Below are 23,567 nucleotides of genomic sequence, written 5' to 3'. Positions count from 1 at the left end.
CTCGGAGCCGACGCGGGTCAAGGTCTGTGCCGACTGAACGGTCGGTGCCGATACAGTGGTAAAGGTCTGAACTGAGGAGCCCCTCGGTGCCGATACGTAGAAGGCTGCAGGACAGGACGGAGCCAAAATCACTAATGGAGCCGAAAGCCTCTGTGCCGAAGGACTGGGCACCGAAAGCACTGGGGCTGACAGAGAGCTCCGCAGCCGAAATTTTAGCCTTTTTAGATTTTGGTTGGTGCGAGTCCTCAGCCGGGGACGAAGGCAAGGATTTAGCCTTAGTAGAAACATCTATTTTCTTATGGGCTTTAGGAGGGGTTGAGACCTCTGACCCAGAAATAGCCTCTGAAAAGGGAGATTTTAGAAGTCCCTTCAGTATCAGCTTATTTTTCCTTTCTAACAAAGTTCTATTAGAAAAGTTTTCACATATAGTACAAGGTGGTTCAACAGATAAATGGGATGCTCCCAAACAATAAACACATAAAGAGTGTGCATCAGAAGTAGGCAGTTTGTGTCCACAATCAGAACACTGTTTAAACCCTGGACTACCCTTTTTATCTGCCATATTAACAAATAAAAAAGTACCAACAATGGTACAAGAGAGTAACCGAAGGTATGAAAAAGAAAAGGAAAGGGATTACCAATGATGGTAAGGAAAAATGACCTCGCGGTAAAAAGGGTAAGTAAAGGACAGAAAAAACCTGAGGAAATTATGAACGCTAGATGCGATAGGGCAAGAGACAATAAAATATCAACTTTTCTGACAGAAAAGTAATTTGTAAAGCAATTGAACAATAATTGACTGTACTTAGCTCAAGAGAAATAGCTTGACACGACCGGATGGCAATGCGGCAAACGAAATTGGAGGTAACAGGGAGAGGGGAATTGTGGGTAAGAGTTTTAGCTCGAGAGTTTGAAGCTGATGCGAGCATGGAAAATGGCCGGGTCGGTTCCGAGCTCAGAACCGATACCCATACGTAAGGAATGAACGAGGATTAACAATATCAGATCACACGATTAGGTGGATCAAGGGGATATTACCATGGTGGTCACAAAAACAGGTTAATGCAGACGGCCAGCCATTAAAGTCTGCTTTGATACAAGTCTGTCTTGTTTTCCTTGTGTATAAGAGACAAAAAGCCAAGCACAGACTGTCTAAATTTCTTAGTTCATTTAGTGTAATGCCTTAATTGCCTATGTGCATCTATTATATGTAATATCCTTTTTTTCCTTGTACTGATGTCTATGCCAGAAGAACATCTACTAAGATGTCTGATCTAACACCAACTCTTAAGTCCACCTTCAGTACAAATTGTTTTTTTACCAAGGCTTATCCTCTTCTTATGAAAAACTGTGTGGGGCTCTTTGAGCAAGGAGGCTTGCAGCTCACAGATTCTCTTGGCTGAAGTAATGGCCACTAAAGTCAGAATTCCAGCAGAGAAATTTCAGAGTTGGGCAAAGTCAGTTTCTCCAACCCAAAGTTTGAGTCTCAAGAAGGAGGAGGAATGAGCATCCTGGGTGGGCTTAGATGGGAGAACTCTCTTCAAGGACTGTGTTAACTGTTAAAAGGATAAAGACACTGGGTCTGTAAGCAGGTAGGCAAAAGTACACTTGTGTACATTTACCATAAATGTACATGTTCAAGTGTATTCAGTGTTGCTGTCAACACATTTGGGTTATCCCTGCCAGGGTAGCCCTCAGCCAGCCTGAATACCAGAGACTTAGTATTTCTGCATCGGTTGCTGCCGCTTGAGGACTGGCTTCAGGTCGTCAGTAGTATAAAGTAAGGCAGCCAACGCCATTACATCAGTTTTTCTTGCCTTAACCTGTCAGGAGTCCCCAAGTAGGAGGCCAGGGTCTAGTGGAAGAAATCCCACCAGTGGAAAATAAATACCAATAAGTCCCTTTAAAGGAAAGGGGAACAAATTAGAATGGTAATAAAAAGAGAAAGAGAAGAAAGGGGGATGGGGGGACCAGGACTGCAACAGTGAATACACTCGAACATCTAAATTTATGGTAAGTGTACACAAAGTACAGTTTTGTACCTACCATAAATGTAGATGTTCAAGTGTTCACACTGCTGCAATCATTACACTTGGGTTATCCTGACGTCAGGCGGTCCCGCAGTCGACCGGAGTTCCAAAGTCTTGGTCCGGCGTCGGTTGTCGTCGCTTCTTCCCTGACGTCAGTGCGCCAGGGGTATAGAAGATACAACCAATGCCATTTTCTTCAGTTTTTCTTGCCCCAGATGTCAGGTGCCCACAGTAGGTAGGCAATAAATATTGCTAATAAAAAATATAAATATAAAATAAAAACAATACCTTCAGTTAGAAGCAAATACACCACAAAGGTTGTATAGGATAGAAAGGTATAGATAAGTCCAGCTAGTTCAGAGGGGATGGAGGGAGGGTAACCTGGACTGCAGCAGTGTGAACACTCAAACATCTACATTTATGGTAGGTACAAAACTGTACTATGTTCATCGTGTTACACTGCTGCAGTCATTACACTTGGGTAGAATCCCAAAGCTAAGGTTGGGTGGCTGGTCTATAAAGAGTTAGGATTGGCTATGAGGCCCTACAGAACTGCAGTGGCAAATCCTGCCCTGGATTTAGAGTAAAGAAGCAGGTGGTAATGCTTTGGTGAAGGTGTGCACTGAACTCCCAAGTTGCAGCCTCCAAAATTTCCTTGGTAGGTACTCCTCTGAGAAAGGCTGTTGAAGTGGCTGTTGCCCTGGTGGAATGAGGCCTAATGTTATTTGGGACTGATTTTCCATGCTGTGTGTAGCAGTAACGAATACAGTGTCCTATCCATTTGGATATAGTCTGCTTTGAGATAGCCTTGCCCTGTGATCCTGCAGTGTATGCTACAAACAGTTGCTCAGTTTTCCTGAAAGCTTTTGTTTTGTCCAAGTAGAAGCGTAGCTGCCTGTGTATGTCCAAATAATGCAGAAGTTTCTCCCCTTTATTCTGGGGGTTTGGATAAAAAGTTGGCAAATGGATGGTTTGGTTAAGAGCCACACTAGATACCACCTTTGGCATAAAGGTAGGGTTTGTCCTTAAAGAAACCCTGTCCTGATGAAAAATTATAAAAGGTTCCACTGCCATTAATGCCTGTAGCTCTGAGAATCTTGATGCTGAAGTTACTGCCAGGAGCAGAGCTGTTTTCCATGATAAAAATTTTAGATCGGCTGTATTGGCTGGCTCAAAAGGTGGCAGGGTCAGTTTTTCCAAAATGAAATTGAGGTCCCAAGTTGGTGTTTGTGCTCTCCGGGGCGGTCTTATGTTTTTAGCCCATCTGAGGTACTGCTTTAGCAAGGGATGAGAGAATAAAGGAGGATCCGTGTTGTAATGTGCTGAAATGGCAGAGGCGTGGATCTTAATTGATGAGAAGGATAGGCCTCTGTCCAGCATCTCAGCTAAGTATTATAAAATCTGAGGAATGTTTGGAACAAGAGGGTCAAGGCTTTGAGCCTGGTTCCAGGCGCAGAATCTCTTCCATTTTTTTGAGTAAGCTTTCCTGGTGCTAGGCCTCCTGGCCTCCAAAATGACATCCATAACAGCTTTAGAGAGAGGTGTTGCTTGTTTGACTAATGAATCTGCCATGCAACCAGGTTTAGGGTTTTGAGCTGACCGTGCAGGATCTGAGTGTTTTCTTGAGTCAGAAGGTGTGGAATTTGAGGCAAAATCCATGGTGGGCCTTGAGCTAAGTTCCTTAAGATTGGGTACCAGTGCTGGCGTGGCCAGTCTGGAGCAATCAGGATCATCTGTGGTTTTTCTTGTCTGGCTTTTAGGAGTACCTTTGAAAGGAGAGGCAGTGGCGGGAAGGCATAAATCTTTAGGTTTTTCCAGCTGAACAAAAGAGCATCCACTTTCCATGCTTGTTTGTGATAAGTCCTTGTGCAGAATTTTTGTAGTTGGCAATTCAGTGGGAAGGCAAAAAGATCTATGTCTGGGCATCCCCATTTTTGCGTTACCATGCTGAAGATTTGTGGATTCAATTTCCATTCGTGAGGGTCCATGATATTTCTGCTTAGATCGTCTACCAGAGTATTTTTCTTTCCTGGCAGGAATTGTGCTTGCAGGTGAACTTGATACGTTAGAGCTGTGTTCCACAAGGTCATGGCTTGCCTGCATAGGGGATAAGAATGAGTGCCCCCTTGCTTGTTTATGTACCACATTACTGTGGTGTTGTCTGTCTTTAATAATAATTGTCCTGGATGCAGAAGGTCCTTGAAAGCTGTTAAGGCATTTTGAACAGCCAACATCTCTTTTTGATTGATGTGAAGATGCATCTGGTCTGTGGTCCACTTGATCTGAATGCCTTTTCCTGCCATGTGTGCTCCCCAGGCGTAATCCGAAGCATCTGCTGTTAAGAGTCTGCCTGGCTGTGGGTAGGGTAAAAGGCTGACCCTTGTTTAGGTGACATACCTGTGCCCACCATCGAAACTCCTGTTGTAGGCAGGGAATCATTGGTATTACTTGCTTCTAAACTGTGAGAGGGTTGAGTCCAAACACTTTTTAGGTACCATTGTAATTTCCTCATATGCAGTCCGGCATATGGTATTAGTAGTATGCAGGATGCCATGAATTCCAGGGCCTGCAGAATTTTTCTTCCAGGGAGATGGGACTTTTTTGCCAGTAATTGAAAATATTGAGTTAGTTGAACTTGTTTGTCTGGCGTGAAGTAAGCCATCTGGGCCGTTGTATTTAAGCTGGCACCCAGGAATATAATCTGTTGTGAGGGCACTAGTTTTGACTTCTTTTCGTTTACTGTGTACCCTAAAGAAATTAGCAACCTTTTTACAAATGCCAGATGCTGTAGAAGAATGTCCTTTGTCTCTGCTTGAATGAGGCAGTCGTCCAGGTATGGATATATTTGAATTCCTTTTTGTCTGCAAAATGCAATTACTGGTGCCAGGCACTTTGTGAAGATCCTGGGCGCAGTAGATAAGCCAAAGGGCAGTGCAGAGAATTGGTAGTGCATTGTACCAGCTTTGAATCTGAGGTATCTTCTGCAATTTTGTCTGATAGGGACATGCAGGTATGCCTCTTTGAGGTCCAGAGTGACAAGCCAAGCCTTCTTGCCCAGCATGGGTAGAAGCTGCTGTAATGTCAACATTTTGAATTTCGGAATATCCAGGTAAGTAATTAGAATTGAAAGGTCTAGTATGGGCCTCCAGGCCTTGTCCTTTCTGGGGACCACGAAGAGTCTTGAGTAAAATCGTTGTTCTTGTTCCTGTTGTGGTACTTTTTGAATAGCTCTCATGTCCATGAGGGCTGAAATTTGTTTTTGTGCCTCTGCCCATTGATTTTGTGGCAGGTCTGGCATTCCTTTTAGCCTTGGTAAAGTATGAAAGTGGAACCTGTAACCTTGAGACACAATATTCAGAACCCATTTGTCTTGGGTGATTGTTTGCCAGTTTTGAGAAAAAGTGCTAGTTTTCCCCTAAGGGGCTTCCAAAAGGGAAGTGCTTGGCGTACGAAGGGGAAAGTCATTGTGACTGTTTCCTGTAAGGTTGAGACTTGTCCTCACCTCTTTTTGGGGTTGAGGTGCCCCACTGTCGTTGTCTGTTTGAGCCTTGGGGTTGAGATCTGCCTCTTGGGCATCTGTATCTGCCTCTCTGTGGCCTGTCTGACACTGGAAAGGACCAATTCTTTGTTGGCCAATTTCTGCTAAATCGAGGTGGCTGTACCTGTAAGAAATCCTTGACTGTTTGCATAGATTTAGCTTTATCCTCCATTTTCTTTAACACCTCTTCTGCCTTAACACCAAACAAGGTATCATGCTGTAAAGGAGCATCCAATAATTTTGCCTTAACATGATCAGGTAAAATTCTGTTCTTTTAACCAAGCATGTCTTCGAATCACAGAACCTGTAACTGCGGCTCTACAAGAGGCCTCTAAAGAATCAAAATCACATTGCAGAGTGTGTTTTCCCACCTGTTCAACTGCATGCAATAAATCCTGCATTTCTTTACAATCAGGAGCTTCTGGGCTTGCAAGCATTTTCTGTTTTAACTGAGCCATTAAATACTGTTGGTACTTAAGCATGTGAAGCTGGCAATTTAAAGCTTGTACTGCTAAAGTTGCAGAAGTGTATACTTTCTTGCCCCATCTATCCAAAGCTCTGGAATCTCTGTCAGAGGGTACTGGATTTTTTGCAATGGAAGCCTTAACCCCTTTTGGACCCTGGGAAATAGTTTCTGGATCAGCAGAAGGGTTTTTATAAAGAAACTTGCGAGAGTCAGGGACTCTATAATACCTATCTGGCTTGGCTGGTGCAGGGGGCAAAGAATCAGGACATAAGCTGGATTCAGAGAACACATCATCCACAATATCTAGCACAGGCGGAATAGCCAGAGGCCGGTGCTGAGGCAATAATAGGAAATCCCTGAGCCTTTTCTTGGATTCTGAGTAATCCTGACTTTCCCAATGGAAATGCTCCCTCATGGTATGTAAAGTTTCCCCAAAAGAATAATCCTCAGGAGGAGAGGCTGAAGGGATAGATTCTTCAGCATCAGAGTCCTCATGGGGGGTAGAGAGTATCCCTGGTCTGAAGAGGAATCAGAAGAAATGGAAACCTGATCAGAGGAATCATAGTCTGTATCCTGCCTAGGCCTTTTCTCAGGAGGGAGATGGGAACCCTTGATTAGAGTAATGAAGTCTTTGGCCATTTTAAGCATCTGTTTCTTAGGCATGGAGGACCGTCCAGGAGAATGCTGTACTTGTTTGGTCTTTAATGGTACTTTTGTCTTGGCGGTTGTTTTAATGGTAAGTTGTGAAGGTCTGAAAAAGTACAGTTTTGTACCTACCATAAATGTAGATGTCCGAGAGGAATGCATCTGCAGTCTTTACAAATGGGTTGTCCTGTCGTCAGGCAGCCCTTCGGTCGGCCGGATTCCAAAGTCTGGGTCTGGCTTCGGCTGGTGTCGCACTTCACCCGACGTCATTGCGGCAGTTATTCGGGTATAAAGGCATCAGCCGACGCCATTTTCCTCAGTGTTTCTTGCCCCAGATGCCAGGTGCCCTCTTGGATGGCTAAATTTGGATAAATGCCAAAGTTTCCAAATAGTAGAGAGCAAACACATAAAATAAGCATGTATGTACATATATACAAACAAATACACCATAATAGATCCCCCCCAAGCTAGCTGTAGATTGGCAAATACCCTAGGAGTACCTCAGAGGGGAAAGAGGGTGGGTAATCCTGACTGCAGATGCATTCCTCTCGGACATCTACATTTATGGTAGGTACAAAACTGTACTATGTCCTTCAAGGATGCATCTGCAGTCTTTACAAATGGGTAGAATACCATAGCTAAACTAGGGGAGGAGGAAAAGAGAAGAAATGATGGTGTAGTTAGGATCCCTTGCAAAACAGAAGTGGCAAACCCTGCTCGGGATCTAGAGTATAAAGGTAAGTTATAATGCTTGGCAAATGTATGCACGGAGGTCCAAGTAGCAGCCTCTATAATGTCCTTGGTAGCCACTCCTCTTAAGAAAGCTGTGGTAGTGGCTGTAGCCCTTGTAGAATGAGGCCTTATGTTCTGTGGAGTTTGCTTTCCATGGTAGGAGTAGCAGAATCTGATGCAATTTCCTATCAACTTGGAGATTGTCTGTTTTGAAATTGCTTTTCCTTCCCTTCCTGTTGCATATGCTACCAGAAGCTGGTCAGTTTTTCTATTGCTCTTGGTTCTGTCCAGGTAGTAGCGTAACTGTCTATGTACATCCAAAGTATGCAGCAGTCTTTCCCCCCTGTTCTGTGGATTGGGGAAGAATGTAGGTAGGTGGATAGCCTGGTTTAAAGACACTCTGGATACCACCTTAGGCATAAATGTAGGATTTGTTCTCATGGACACTCTGTCTTGATGGAAGATTAGGAAGGGTTGTACTGCCATTAAAGCCTGTAGCTCAGAAACCCTTCTTGCTGAGGTAATTGCCAGCAGGAAAGCAGTTTTCCAGGATAGGTGTTGAAGTTCTGCTGTTGCTGCTGGTTCGAAAGGGGAGTGTCAATTTTTCTAGCACAAAGTTCAAGTCCCATGCTGGCAATGGTGGTTTCCTAGGAGGTTTTACATTTTTAATTCCTCTCAGAAACTGCCTGAGTAGAGGATGAGAAGACAGGGGATCAAGCTGTATTCTGCAGAAATAGCTGATGCATGTATCTTGATGGAGGAATAGGACAGGCCTGTATGGAAAAGCTCTGCCAAATACTCCAGGATGTTGGTTATGTCTACCTTTGACACATCTTTTCCCCTTTCAGTACTCCAAATGAGAAATCTTTTCCATTTTCCTGCATAGTTCCTTCTTGTTGAAGGTCTGCGGGCCTCAAGGATAATGTCTTTAACCCTTTGGGATAAATCTGGGTTAGTTGTTCTTATGTAATGTTCCAGGCAGTCAGCTGCAGAGTTTTCAGGTTTGGATGCAGGGTGTTGTAGCCGCTCTGAGTTAACAGCAATGGAATCAGGGTAGTGTCCACATTTGTCCCGAGACATGCTCCTCAGTAATGGGTACCAATGTTGTCTTGGCCAGTCTGGAGCTATCAGAATGATCCTTGGACGTTCCTCTTTGATTTTCAATAGCACCTTGTGCATCAAAGGAAGAGGTGGGAATGCATATGCTGTCAGGCTTTTCCAACTGAAGGATAGAGAGTCCACCTTCCAAGCAAGTGGGTGGTACGTTCTTGTGCAGAATTTCTTGAGCTGGTGATTGAGCGGGGATGCGAATAGGTCTATTTGTGGTAGTCCCCATTTCCTTGTGATGGCCTTGAAGATGTCCGGGTGTAGCATCCATTCGTGAGCATCCGAGGTAGTTCTGCTTAATATGTCTGCTAGGATGTTTTCTTTTCCCGGTACAAAAATTGCTTGTAACTGAATGTTGTAGCTCAGAGCCATACTCCATAGGTCCAGTGCCATCCGGCATAGAGGGTATGAATGAGTGCCTCCCTGTTTGTTGATGTACCACATGACTGTGGTGTTGTCTGTCCTTATCATCAACTGCCCTTTTTGGAGGAATGGTCTGAAATTCTGGATTGCCAGTTTTACTGCCAGCATTTCCTTTTGATTTATGTGCAGGTGCAGCTGATCTTGAGTCCATAAGCCTTGTATGCACTTGTCCAGCATGTGGGCCCCCCAACCGAGGTCTGAGGCGTCCGTTGTGATGGTTTGGCTTGGTTGAATGCTGTGGAAGGGCAAACCTGGGTTTGACTGACATGCCTGAGCCCACCATAGGAACTCTTGTTTCAGGCATGGGATTAGTGGTATTTCGGTTTCTAGGCTGTGCCTGTGTTGAGACCATAAATTCTTCAGGTACCACTGTAGCTTTCTCATATGTAGTCTGGCATGAGGGACCAGGATTATGCAGGATGCCATGAAGCCCAAGGCCTGCAGTACTTTCCTTGCTGTTAGTTGGTTCTGCTTTGTTAATGCCAAGAAGTAGAGAGGAAGTTGTTCTTGTTTTTCTGCAGTTAGGAATGCCATCTGTTTTGATGTGTCCAATTCTGCACCTAAGAAGGTTATTCTTTGGGATGGAATCAGTCTTGATTTTTTTATATTGACTGTATATCCCAGGGCTTGCAGTAAGTAAATGACTCTTTGTAAGTCTTTTGTTAGCTTGTTTCTGTTGTCCTCTTGTATCAGGCAGTCGTCCAGGTATGGATATATTTGGATTCCCTGAAGCCTGCAGTGAGCGATTACTGATGCCAGGCATTTCGTGAACACTCTGGGTGCAGTAGATAAGCCAAAGGGCAATGCTGAGAATTGATAATGCTCTGATCCTGCAAGAAATCTGAGGTATCTTCTGCAATTTGGTCGTATGGGGACGTGCAGGTATGCCTCCTTGAGATCTAGAGTCACCAGCCAAGACTCCTTGCCCAGCATGGGAAGAAGTTGCTGTAGGGTCAGCATTTTGAATTTTGGAACAATGATGAATGTGTTTAAAGCGGACAGGTCGAGAATAGGCCTCCAATTTTCTCTTTTCTTGGTACCAGGAAGAGTCTGGAGTAAAATCCCTTTCCTTGTTCCATAGATGGTACCCTTTCCACAGCTCTCATTTTTGCTAATTGAGCTATTTGTTTTAGAGCTTCTGTCTTTTGATTTGGTGGTAGGTTTGGCATTCCTCTTTTTGCTGGTAAAGTATGGAAATGAAACCTGTAGCCTTGGTCTATAGTTTGCAAAATCCACTTGTCTCTTGTGATGCAGTGCCAGTTTTTTGAAAATAAGGCTAATTTTCCGCCTAAGGGTGCTGCTATTTGTTCCCTGGTAGGCGGTGCCAGAGCCAAGTCATTGTGATTGTCCTGTTGCAGTGGTAGTAGTTGTGTCTGTGCCTCGCTGGTTGTTACCTTGCCACTGGCGTCCCCTGTAGGCACCTCCTCTGGATTGGTTTCTGCCTCTTGAACGCCTATTCCTGCACCTCTGTGTTTTAGAGGAGTCTGGAAAGGACCAATTTTTGGAAGGCCAGTTCCTGCTAAACCTTGGAGGCTGAACCTGTAAGAAATCTTTCACTGTTTGTACAGATTTTGCCTTCTCTTCCATTTTCTTCAGTACCTGCTGAGCAGGAGAACCAAATAAATTGACCTTATCCATAGGAGCATCTAATAGTTTTGCTTTAACATGATCCAGCAAGACCTGTTCTTTCAACCATGCATGCCTTCTGATAACTGTGCCAGTCATGGCTGATCTAAAGGAAGCCTCCAGTGCATCATAGCCACATTTTAAAGAATGGTTACTAACCTGCTGAATGTTATGCACCATTTCTAGAACATATTTCTTATCTAAAGAGTCATCAGAGGACAGTTTCTTAGTTAACTGATCAAGCATAAACTCCTGGTATTGGATCATATGAAACTGACAGTTCAATGCCCTAGCTGAGAGAGTAGCAGAGGTGTATACTTTTTTACCCCATCTCTCTAAGGACCTGGATTCCCTTTCAGAGGGGAGGGGATTTTTAACTGAGGTCGAAGCTACTGCCTTAGGCCCCTGGGAGATAGTCTCAAGATCTGTAAAAGGGGCCTTGTATAAATGGTGATGTGTGTCCGGGACCCTGTAGAACCTATCGGGCTTAGCAGGGGCTGGAGGTAAAGTATCAGGAGCAGTGCAAGCATCATTAAATGCATCATCTACAACAGAAAGAACTGGAGGTATAGCTAAAGGCCTATGTTGTGGTAAATGCAAAAAAGTCCTAAGCCTTTTCCTTGAATCTGAGAAATCTTGCCCCTGCCATTGAAATTGCTCCCTCATGGCATGTAAGGTTTCCCCAAAGGAAAATTCCTCTGGTGGAGAGGCAGAAGGAATCGATTACTCAGCATCGGAGTCTTCATAAGGAGAAAAAGGAGCCTCTGGATGGTCTGTATTGTCTGAATCATCAGAAGAATCATCTGAGGACACTGGCTCAGGGGGCTCTGCTCTAGGTCTCTTTTCTGGAGGAGGTTGAGAGGCCCTGTCTGGATGAGGTTGGGATCCCCTTATTAAAGAGATGAGATCCTCTGCCAGAGTAAGCATTTGGGAACTGGAGCTGGGCCTGTGAGAGGGGGGCTTAACAGGCACAGACTTAGAAGTTTTGGCTGCTTTAGCCCTGGCAAAGGCCTTTATGGACATAGCTGCAGGAGGCCTAGCAGCACCACGTGCAGGGGTTGAAACATCCAAGGGGATGGTGTCCGATAATTCTTGTGAAACCACAGTAGCAGGTTGGATTTCAGAGGCCGATTCAACCAGGTTAGAAGGGGCCTCGGTAGTAGTCATGGATTCGGCTGAAGTTAGAACCGCTTGCTCGGTTTCGGCCGAAACCGAGACACTCGCGGTTTGCTTAACCGCGGTTTCGGCCGAAACCGCGGACCGCGAGTGTCGGTCCTTTTCTTTGCGTTTCTTAGCAACTTGTGAAGTCGGAGGATTGAACGGCATAATGTACGCGAAATCTGAGCCGAAAAACTGTTCAGCAAACTCCGACCGACGTCTAAGCGTCCGTCGGTTGAAAGAAGCACAGGCTAAACAAGCTGCTACGTCGTGGTCTGGGCCTAAACAAGGTAAGCAGTAAGAGTGGAAATCTTTATGAGGTATTTGTTTCCCACAAGTTAAACAGTTATTCACTTTTTCTGACATCGGCTGAGGCAAGAAAGAGTCCCCAACGGGGTACTTAGCTTTTTAGAAGTCTTCGAAGCAGTATTCGGTAGTAGTAATCTCTGGATCTGACCGACCGGCACTTGCGAACAGCTTATGCTTCGGGCACCACGCGGCAAGAAAGACTGAGGAAAATGGCGTCGGCTGATGCCTTTATACCCGAATAACTGCCGCAATGACGTCGGGTGAAGTGCGACACCAGCCGAAGCCAGACCCAGACTTTGGAATCCGGCCGACCGAAGGGCTGCCTGACGACAGGACAACCCATTTGTAAAGACTGCAGATGCATCCTTGAAGGACATCACCCTCAGAAGCCGATGCCTGCTCAGCAGCTCTGGACCCATCTGAGGAATTCGTTTCCGTAGGCCCAATACCTTGAGTTTCCAGTGGCCTAGTTGTCTCCATGTGGGAGTCAGAGGCGGCCTGTGGCTCTGAGGCAGTGGGTGTCAGGGGCTGCGAAAGCGCCTCACTGAGAACCGGTGACTGGCCTAGAAGAGGTTTTGTCGTCGGTTTTGGACCTCGGATGCCTGTCTTTATCCTTGTCTTTGCGTTTTTTTGGTATTGCGGTCGTCGGTTGATCCGACGGCATAGTATAATTGAAACTTTGGCCAAAGTAGTGCAAAGCAAAATCAAAACGTCTTTTTATAGTGCGATTGTTAAATCTAGCACAAAATCGACAACTAGTGACGTCGTGATCAGGGCCTAGGCATGGAATACAGTAAGACTGGAAGTTCTTATGAGGTATTTGCTTCCCACAAGAAATACAATTATTAACTTTTTCTGACATCGGTCTGAGGCAAGAAAAAGGTTTCCCCAATGGGGTACTTAGCTTTATTGAAGACTTCGGATCTGAAATTCATCTTCGAAGATCTCAGGAGTCGGCCGACCGGCACTTACGAACTGCTTCTGCTTCGGGCACCGCGCGGCAAGAAAGACTGAAGAAAATGGCGTCTGATGCATCTTTTATAGCCCTGACGCACTGACGTCAGGGAAGAAGCGACGGCAACCGACGCTGGACCAAGACTTTGGAACTCCGGCCGACTGCGGGACCACCTGACGGCAGGATAACCCAAATGTAATGACTGCAGCAGTGTAACACGATGAACATCTATGCTATGTTCTTAGTGTTTCACTGTTGCAGTCATCATATCTGGGTTGATTCCCAAAGCTGAGAAAAAGGGTGGAGGCAGTCTATGAAACTAAGGGCTGGTTAGGATGCTCTGCAAGACTGCAGAGGCAAACCCTGACCTTAATTTGGAGAAGAGAGAAGAAAGTGTGAACAGATGTCCAGGTGGCAGCCTCTGGTGGACCGTGTCCTGTCCCCTTGGGGGGAGGCTTTCCATGCTGTTTGTAGCAGAAATGCATGCAGTGTGCTATCCATTTGGAAATGGTTTGTTTGAAGATGGCTTTGCCTTCTGCCCCTGTAGCAAAGCTAATCAGCAATTGATCAGACTTTCTGAAGTATTTAGTCCTGTCTAGATAGAATCTGAGCTGTCTGTGCACATCCAGAGAGTGAAGAATCCTTTCCCCCTTTTTCTGGGGAATTAGGAAAAAAGGTGGGCAAATGAATGGATTGGTTAAGAGCCACACTGGACACCACCTTGGGCATGAAGGATGGGTTAGTTCTGAGGGATACCCTGTCTGCATGAAAATGATGACGGGTTCCACAGCCATGAGTGCTTGTAGCTCAGAAACTCTTCTGGCTGAAGTGATGGCCAGAAGGAATGCTGTCTTCCAGGACAGAAATTTTAGCTCTGCAGAGGAAGCTGGTTTGAAAGGGGGCAGGGTGAGCTTTTTCAATACAAAGTTAAGGTCCCAAGGTGGTGTTGGTGCCCTTCTGGGTGGCCTCAAGCTGCTAGCCCTTCTTAGAAACTGTTTGATCAAATGGTGTGAGAAAAAGGGGCTGCTCAGTGGGAAAATGAGCAGAAATAGCAGAGGCATGAATTTTTATAGAGGAGAAGGAGAGGCCACTGTGTAGAAGGTCAGCTAAGGGAGGGCTGAGCCGTATTGGCTCCCTTAGCCTGGATCCAGGACGTCTTCGCTCATGGATAACAATCCAAAACCTGTTTACTGAGGTTGGCAGATTGGTTCGGGATCAGAGAATAAACCAAGCTGCCAAACAGAGTATCTGTAATTGGGGATGCAAGAACTCCCCTTCCCTCTGGGTCAAGAGGTTTGCAATCAGAGGAAGATGCCATGGGGGTAGCAAGGACAGACTGCGCAGCAAGGGGTACCAATGCTGCCGGGGCTAGTCTAGAGCTATGAGAATGGCCCTTGGTTTTTCATCCTTTATTCTGAGTAGTATCCTGGGGATGAGAGGTAGGGGAGGAAAAGCATACACCGATAAGATTGACCCCAGGGGAAGGACAGGGCATCCACTTTGCAAGCCATGCTGTGATGCTCCCTGGTGCAGAATTTGCTGAGCTGATGGTTGGTGTAGGAGGCAAAGAGGTCGACCTTCGGGGTTCCCCATTTCTGAGTTATTAGGGTGAAGGTACTTCTGTCGAGTTGCCACTTGTGTGGGTCCAGAAGATTTCTACTTAATTGGTCTGCCAGAGAGTTGAGAGAGCCTGGTAGGAATTGTGCTAACAGGTGTAGTTGCATGGCAGAGGCTGTGTGCCAAAGGGTCATGGCCAGCTTGCATAGAGGGTAGGAGTGAGTCCCTCCCTGCTTGTTGATGTACCGCATCACAGTGGTGTTGTATGTTTTGATCAGGAGAGACCCTGGAGAGAGAAGGGGTATGAAAGCTCTCAAGGCATGCTGCACAGCCATCATTTCTTTTTGATTGATGTGCAGAGGGAGTTGCTGTGGGCTCCATAGGCCCTGCAAGCACCTGCCGTCCAGGTGTGCACCCTAAGCGTAGTCTGATGAGTCTGTGGTGAGGGTCTGGGCAGCGGGGGATGGGGAGAAAGGCATTCCCTTGTTGTGGGAGCACGCTGTTCCCTACCACAGAAAATCTTTTCTGAGGCAAGGAATTATAAGTATAAGAGTTTCCAGGTCTTGAGAGTGCCGGCACCAAAGGTTCTTTAGGTACCAGTGAAGTTTCCTTGTATGCAGTCTGGCATATGGAATGAGTAGCATGCAAGATGCCATGAACCCCAGAGCTTGCAGGACCTTCCTTGCAGTTAGCTGGGGCCTTGTGGCTAGTTGAGAGTAGTAGTCTGTCAGGAAAATGTGTTTCTCTGGAGTAAAGTATGGTACCTGGGAAGCTGTGTCTAGACTTGCTCCCAGGAAGATTATCCTTTGGGTGGGCACCTGTTTGGATTTCTTTTCGTTGATTGTGTACCTAGTAAGGTTAGTAGGGTCTTTACACAGGCCAGGTGCTTGAGGAGCGTCTCCTGGCTGTTTGCCTGAATAAGGCAGTCGTCTAAGTATGGGTAAATCTGAATATTTCTTTGTCTGCAAAAAGCAATGGCTGGAGCCAGGAATTTTGTGAAAACTCTGGGAGCAGTGGATAAGCCAAAGGGAGGCGAAGAGAACTGAAAGCGCATAGATCCTGCTCTGAAACAGAGATATTTCCTGCAGGAATCCCTGACTGGGATGTGTATATAGGCCTCTTTTACGCCTAGAGTGGCTAACTAAGCATCTTTGGATAGCATAGGAAGAAGCTGCTGGAAGGTGAGCATTTTGAATGTTGGTATCACCAGGAAGATGTTTAGAATTGATAGATCGAGGATTGGGTGCTAGATGCCCTCTTTTCTGGGTACCAGAAAAAGCCTGGAATAGAAACCTTGGCCTATCTGGTCTGCAGGAATAGGCTGTATTGCCCCCATGGAGAGCAGGGAATGGACTTGGTTTTGTGCCTCTGCCCACTGGTTTGGAGGAAGATCTGGGAACCCTTTTGGGGTAAGGTACAGTGTGGAAATAAAATTTGTATCCCTGGGACACTATGTTGAAGACTCATTGGTCATTGGTGATAGAGGCCCAGATTTTGGCATGGGAGGAGAGTTTTCCTCCTATGGGCACAACCAGGTGGGCAGAGGTAAGGGGTGGAGGTGTAAAGTCATTGTGAGCTCTTTCCATAAAGGGGTGGGCTTAGCACTCCCTGTTTTTGAAGTGGAGGAAAGTACAGTTTTGTACCTACCATAAATGTAGATGTCCGCGAGGAATGCATCTGCAGTCATAACAAATGGGTTGTCCTGTCATCAGGCAGCCCCTCGGTCGGCCGGATTCCAAAGTCTGGGTCTGGCTTCGGCTGGTGTCGCACTTCACCCAATGTCATTGCGGCAGTTTTCGGGTATAAAGGCATCAGCCGACGCCATTTTCCTCAGTGTTTCTTGCCCCAGATGCCAGGTGCCCTCTTGGTAGGCTAAATTTGGATAAATGCCAAAGTTTCCAAATAGTAGAGAGCAAACACACAAAATAAACATGTATGTACATATATACAAACAAATACACCATAATAGATCCCCCCCAAGCTAGCTGAAGATTGGTAAGTACCCTAGGAGTACCTCAGAGGGGAAGGAGGGTGGGTAATCCCGACTGCAGATGCATTCCTCTCGGACATCTACATTTATGGTAGGTACAAAACTGTACTATGTCCTTCAAGGATGCATCTGCAGTCATAACAAATGGGTAGAATACCATAGCTAAACTAGGGGAGGAGGAAAAGAGAAGAAATGATGGTGTAGTTAGGATCCCTTGCAAAACAGAAGTGGCAAACCCTGCTCGGGATCTAGAGTATAAAGGTAAGTTATAATGCTTGGCAAATGTATGCACGGAGGTCCAAGTAGCAGCCTCTATAATGTCCTTGGTAGCTACTCCTCGTAAGAAAGCTGTGGTAGTGGCTGTGGCCCTTGTGGAGTGAGGCCTGATGTTCTCTGGAGTTTTCTTTCCATGGTAGGAGTAACAAAGTCTAATGCAATTTCCTATCCATTTGGAGATTGTTTAGAAATTGGTTTTCCTTCTTTTCCTGTTGCATAAGCTACCAGAAGCTGGTCAGTTTTTCTATTGTTTTTTGTCCTGTCCAGGTAGTAGCGTAATTGCCTGTGTACATCCAAGGTATGTAAGAGCTTTTCTCCCCTGTTCTGTGGATTGGGGTAGAAGGTAGGAAGGTGGATAGCCTGATTTAAAGAGACTCTGGATACCACCTTAGGCATAAATGTAGGATTTGTTCTCATGGACACTCTATCTTGATGGAAGATCAGGAAGGGTTGTACTGCCATTAATGCTTGTAGTTCAGAGACCCTTCTTGCTGAAGTTATTGCCAGCAGGAAGGCAGTCTTCCAGGATAAGTATTGCAAGTCTGCTGTAGCTGCTGGCTCGAAAGGAGGCAGAGTCAGTTTTTCTAGCACAAAGTTCAAGTCCCATGCTGGCAATGGAGGTTTCCTGGGAGGTTTTACATTTTTAATTCCCCTCAGAAACTGTCTGAGCAGAGGATGCGAGAAGACAGGAGGATCCAAGCTGTATTGTGCTGAAATAGCTGATGCATGTATCTTGATGGAGGAATAGGACAGGCCTGTGTGGTAGAGCTCAGCCAAGTACTCCAGGATGTTGGCAATGTTCACCCGTGTCACATCTTGCCCTTTTGCAGCACACCAGATGAGATATCTTTTCCATTTTGCTGCATAATTCTTTCTTGTTGAAGGTCTACGAGCCTCCAGGATTATGTCCTTAACCCTTTGGGATAAATTAGGGTTAATTTCTGTCATGTAATGTTCCAGGCAGTTAGTTGCAGAGTTTTTAGGCTTGGATGCAGAATGTTGTAGTTGTTCTGTGTCAGCAGTAATGGGATCAGTGGAAGTTTCCATATTTGTTCCCTGGACATGCTCCTCAGAAGTGGGTACCAATGTTGTCTTGGCCAGTCTGGGGCTATCAGAATGATCCTCGGACGTTCCTCTTTGATCTTGAGAAGCACCTTGTGCATCAAAGGAAGTGGTGGGAATGCATGCTGTCATGCTTTTCCAACTGAAGGATAGGAGTCCACCTTCCAAGCAAGTGGGTGGTAAGTCCTTGTGCAGAATTTCTTCAACTGGTGATTGTATGGGGATGCAAACAAGTCTATTTGTGGCAATCCCCATTTTCTTGTGATGGCTTTGAAGAAGTCCGGATGCAGCATCCATTCGTGGGCATCTGTTATAGTTCTGCTTAATATGTCTGCTAGAATGTTTTCCTTCCCTGGAACATAAATTGCCTGTAACTGAAGGTTGTAACCCAGAGCCACATCCCATAGGTCTAGTGCCAGCCGGCACAGTGGGTATGAGTGTGTGCCTCCCTGTTTGTTGATGTACCACATAACTGTGGTGTTGTCTGTCCTTATCAACAGCTGGCCTTCGTGGAGAAGAGGTCTGAATGCCTAGATTGCTAATTTTACTGCCATCATTTCTTTTAGATTTATGTGCAGATGCAGTTGGTCTTGAATCCATAGGCCTTGAATGCACTTGTCCATCATGTGTGCCCCCCAACCGAGGTCTGAGGCATCTGTCGTGATAGTTTGTCTTGGATGACTTTTGCTGAAGGGCAGTCCTGTGTTTGATTGACAGGCCTGTGCCCACCATAAGAACTCTTGTTTCAGGCATGGGATCATTGGAATTTTGGCTTCCAGGCTGTGCTTGTGCTGAGACCACAAATTCTTTAGGTACCACTGTAGCTTTCTCATATGAAGCCTGGCATGAGGGACCAGAATTATGCAGGATGCCATGAAGCCTAGAGCTTGTAACACTTTTCTTGCAGTTAGATGGCTGTGTTCTGTTAATGCCAAAAAGTAGAGGAAGTTGTTCTTTCTTTTCTGCAGTTAGAAATGCCATTTGTTTTGATGTGTCCAGTTCTGCACCCAGAAAGGTTATTATTTGGGATGGAATCAGCCTTGACTTTTTTGAATTGACTGTGTATCCCAGTGCTTGTAGCAGGTTGGAGGAGGCCTAGCAGCTCCACGTGCAGGAGTAGAAATATCTAGTGGAATGGTGTCTGATAAATCCTGAGAAATCGCAACAGAAGGTTGGATTTCAGAAGCCGTTTCTACCAGAATAGAAGAGGCCTCGGTAGAAGGCAAGTTGTCGGCTGAGGAAAGAACCGCTTGCTCGGTTTCGGCCGAAACCGAGACAGTCGCGGATTACTTGGCCGTGGTTTCAGCCGAAACCGCGGACCGCGAGTGTCGGTCCTTTTCTTTGCGTTTTTTAGTTATTTGCGTAGTCGGAGGATCCGACGGCATAATGTAGGCAAAATCGGGCGAAAATCTGTTCAGCAAAGTCCGGCGATGTTTCAGCGTCCGCGGTTAAAGAAGCACAGGCTAGACAAGCTGCTACGTCGTGGTCTGGGCCTAAACAATGTATACAATAGGAGTGGAAATCTTTATGAGGTATTTGTTTCCCACAAGATAAACAGTTATTAACTTTCTCTGACATCGGCTGAGGCAAGAAAGAGTCCCCAACGGGGTACTTAGCTTTATAGAAGTCTTCGAAGTAGTATTCGGTAGAAGTAATCTCTGGATCTGACCGACCGGCACTTGCGAACAGCTTCTGCTTTGGGCGGCACGCGGCAAGAAAGACTGAGGAAAATGGCGTCGGCTGATGCCTTTATACCCGAAAACTGCCGCAATGACGTCGGGTGAAGTGCGACACCAGCCGAAGCCAGACCCAGACTTTGGAATCCGGCCGACCGAGGGGCTGCCTGATGACAGGACAACCCATTTGTTATGACTGCAGATGCATCCTTGAAGGACATCTCCATTGTTTAGATTTCTGCATTCTCTGGGACTATTGTCTGGGCGGTCTGCTTCCCCTAGGTCTTGTCTGAGCTGGTCTAGAGGGGGCCGGAAAGGACCAGTGCTTGGAGGGCAATGCCTACTGAACGTCGGAGGCTGGACCTGCAAGAAGTCTTTAACTGTCTGCATAAATTTAGCTTTTTCTTCCATCTTTTTTTAAGACCTCTTCTGCTTTGGTGCCAAACAAATTATTTTTGTTCAATGGTGCGTCCAATAGTTTTGATTTGACATGGTCTGTTAAGGTCTGCTCCTTAAGCCAAGCATGCCTTCTAAGTACAGAACCTGTGACTACTGCCCTGCAGGATGCTTTTAGGGCATCAAAGACACATTGCAAGGTGTGTCTAGTAACTTGGCTTGCAGAATGTATCACCTCCTGTAATTCTTCATTTTCTGCACAAGCCGGAAAGGTACATATTTTTTGTTTAAGGAGTTCCATAGTATGTTGCTGGTATTTCAGCATGTGGAAATGACAATTTAGTGCTCTAATGGCAAGAATTGCAGAGGTGTTACTTTTTTACCCATCTGTCTAAAGCTCGGGAATCCCTGTCCGAGGGGGTGGGATTCTTAGCTGTGGATGCTTTTATTCCTTTAGGTCCTTGGGAGATGACCTCTGGGTCAGCAGTAGGATTCTTGAAAAGAAATTTGTGAGAGTCAGGGACTCTGTAATACCCGTCAGGCTTCCTGGGAACAGGAGGAAGGGTGTCAGGAGTTAAACTGGATTCTATAAAAACATCATCCACAACATCCAGGACAGGAGGAATGGCTAAAGGTCTGTGCTGTGGTAAATCTAAGAATTCCCCGAGTCTCTTTTTGGACTGAGGATAGTCCTGACACTCCCATTGGAAATACTCCTTTAAAGTATGCAGGGTTTCACCAAATGAAAAATCCTCTGGAGGAGAGGCAGAAGGAATGGATTCTTCTGCATATGAATCCTCATAAGCGGACAAGGGTCGCATTTTTTCATATTCAGAAACCTCAGAGTAAACTAACTCCTGGTCAGATAAAACTGCTGGGGACAAGTCTCTTTTTCTTTTGGAAGGGGTAGGCTGGTTTCCCCTAATAAGTAAGATTAAGGACTTCCGCCATTTTAAGCATTTGAGATTGAGGCATGGAAGCAGGTGCTTGAGGTTGGGTCGTTTTTTTAGGCGTATATCGTACCCTGGGCCTTAGAGACTCTGTAGTTTTAGAAAAAAATGAAGACGCGAAAGAAGTCGTCGGTTTGTGTTGAGTATCGGTAGTGTGAAGAACTTCCTCGGAAGCCGGTGCCTGCTCAGCGGCTCCAGACTTACCCAAGGTAGAGACAGCCACAGGATCCTTAGTCAAAGAAGAGTCTCGCGGCATTTTGGACTCCGAACGGGTCTCGGTAGTGGTCTGTGAATCCACAGAAGCAGGCATCAGGGGCTGCGAAAGCGCCTCACTGAGGAAGGGCGAACTGGCGACTAGCTTAACGGAAGCATCGTCGGCAGTTTTGGACCTGTGCGGTCTGTCTGTGTTTATCCTTACTTTTTTTCAGAAGATCGGTAGTCGGATGGCTTACCGAAGCCAATTCGGAATATGGTGATCGAGAGTGAAAATATTTAGCTACAAGAAGGGCCCGACATATAGTTCTGGCATTGAACAAAGCATAAATCCGACAGCAAAGGATGTCATGGTCTGGGCCTAAACAGGTGACGCAGTAAGAATGGAAATCTTGGTGTGGCATTTGCTTTCCACAGCGAAATAATTGTTAACTTTTTCTGACACTGGTTAGAGCTAGATAAAAGGATCCCTAACTTCAATTCGGAAATGAAAACACAGGTAGTGACCGACCGGCACTCGTGTGAACTGCCTCTGCTTCGGGCTCCTCGGCAAGAAAGACTGATGTAATGGTGTCAGCTGCCTGATTTTATACCACTGACGACCTGACATCAGTCCTCGAGCGACAGCAACCGACGCAGAAATACTAAGCCTCTGGTATTTGGGCCGATTGAGGGCTACCCCTGGCAGGATAACCCAAGTGTGGTGACTGCAACAGTGAAACACAAAGAACATCAGAAGAATTTTGAATATGTGCATGTCTGTCAAGAGAAGTAAAATATGTCTGAGTTCCTAGAACATTTAAACTAAATGCTCAGGCACACACACACACACACGCACACACACACACGCACACACACACACACACACACACACACACACACACACACACACACACGCACACACACACACGCACACACACACACACGCACACACACACACACGCACACACAAAGGGAATGGTCAAGACTGCTCTTTATCCTTTTTTTGATGCAGTTGCTCTTTCACCCAAAAGTACAAAACAGCAGACAAGAGCTAAAAACAAATTCAGCTACAGTATCTTGACTAACTACGCTGAATTAAATTCTTACATAAACCATATACCAACAATGCAAAATATGACATTTTTTTTAAAACCTCTTAAACAACCAAGGTTTTGAGAGCTGCACTGGGTGCAGCCTTCTGGTAAGTAACTGAATAGTGACGAATATTTATGTTTAATGTACTGACATGTTTTACTAATGTTGCTATGTGTAACCGTGTTTTTAAAAATGCCAGAAAGCCACAGGGAATGGCCAAAGACCCACACATGGTTCCAAAGCCACAGGTTATAAACCTCTGCCACAGACTGTTCCCTTTGGTGAGTTTAATTATCAGACTATGGTGGCCTTCTGCACTGGGTTAAGTGTTGGGTGTGTTTCTCTTAAATCCCCAGCTCAACACAGTTCTGAATTCTCCCTCTGTTTTCTCATTTAGGGAAAAATCTCTCTCCAGTCAGTGCATGTCATACTGTGACACGGCAAGCCAGGACAGTCTCTGCATTACCCAGTTCCTTTCTAGAATACAGACATACAACTTTTGTTTTTAGTTCAATATCCCTGCAACCATCAAGCCCCTCTCCACTTTTCCTATTGGCCCTATTAATTCAGAAAGACCTGGAGAGTGAGGTTACTAAGGAGAAATGAGATACATTTGAAAATGAAAGCCATCATTTAGAAACTCCTTTTCATTTAATACATAAAAAAGCAGAGAAATGTACCATTAATGTTCAGATCCCCCCAATTTGGAGGTGATGTGGTAATCTGCATGCCCACTAGCACATGCCTGAAGGTTAAGCACGAGACTGACAGACTTTAAGGCAGCCTTCCAACTTTAGAATCACTCATAACCCAACTTTACAATTCATAACAGAATTGCTCTGTGATCCCCCCCCCTTTAACATTCAGTGACTGATAACCAACCTATGGCCTTTGCTAAATGTACTTTTAATGGCTGCTTAACTAATGACACATCAGTCTTGTATGATATGTCAGAATCCCAGGGTCTACAAGGAAACATACATGGGCCACAATACAAAATGAGCATCTGCAATTACTGGGAAGTACCAGTAACACAACAAAGTTACATTTTCTTTAAGTAGTCAGCTCTTCTATGGGCATGCATTTTTTTAAACACTTAAATGCTTGGTATTTATCTCTTTAAGGCTGAAAAGTAATAATTTTCAGCCTCTTTCAAATATGGAATACACTGTACATATACTAACTGTGATGATGTTTTCAAATTTGTACTGGATAAACCTGTCTTTTGATTAGAGATCATCACAAGCAACTAATCAAGGTAAAACAGCATACTTAAAAAATATGTTGCGTCAGTGGCACAACATGTAGCACACCTGCCTTTGGTGCAGAAGGCTGTCAGTTCTAGTCCCATTCCAAGCAGATCAATAGCTGATACTGCAGC

The 23,567-nt window shown here is 45.4% G+C and overlaps 1 protein-coding gene across 5 annotated transcripts in view; it reads right to left on the bottom strand.

Moving 5' to 3' along the window:
* The window catches only part of PPP4R3B (protein phosphatase 4 regulatory subunit 3B), a 2,189,617-nt gene that overhangs the window by 177,018 nt on the left and 1,989,032 nt on the right, over positions 1–23,567 (bottom strand). The gene's annotated exons all lie outside the window — the stretch shown is intronic.

This window comes from Protopterus annectens, chromosome 1.part2, assembly GCF_019279795.1.
Source record: "Protopterus annectens isolate FY-2018-M chromosome 1.part2, PAN1.0, whole genome shotgun sequence".
Classification (NCBI taxonomy): Eukaryota; Metazoa; Chordata; order Ceratodontiformes; family Protopteridae; genus Protopterus; species Protopterus annectens.
This window is presented reverse-complemented; position numbering and strand designations above follow the sequence as displayed.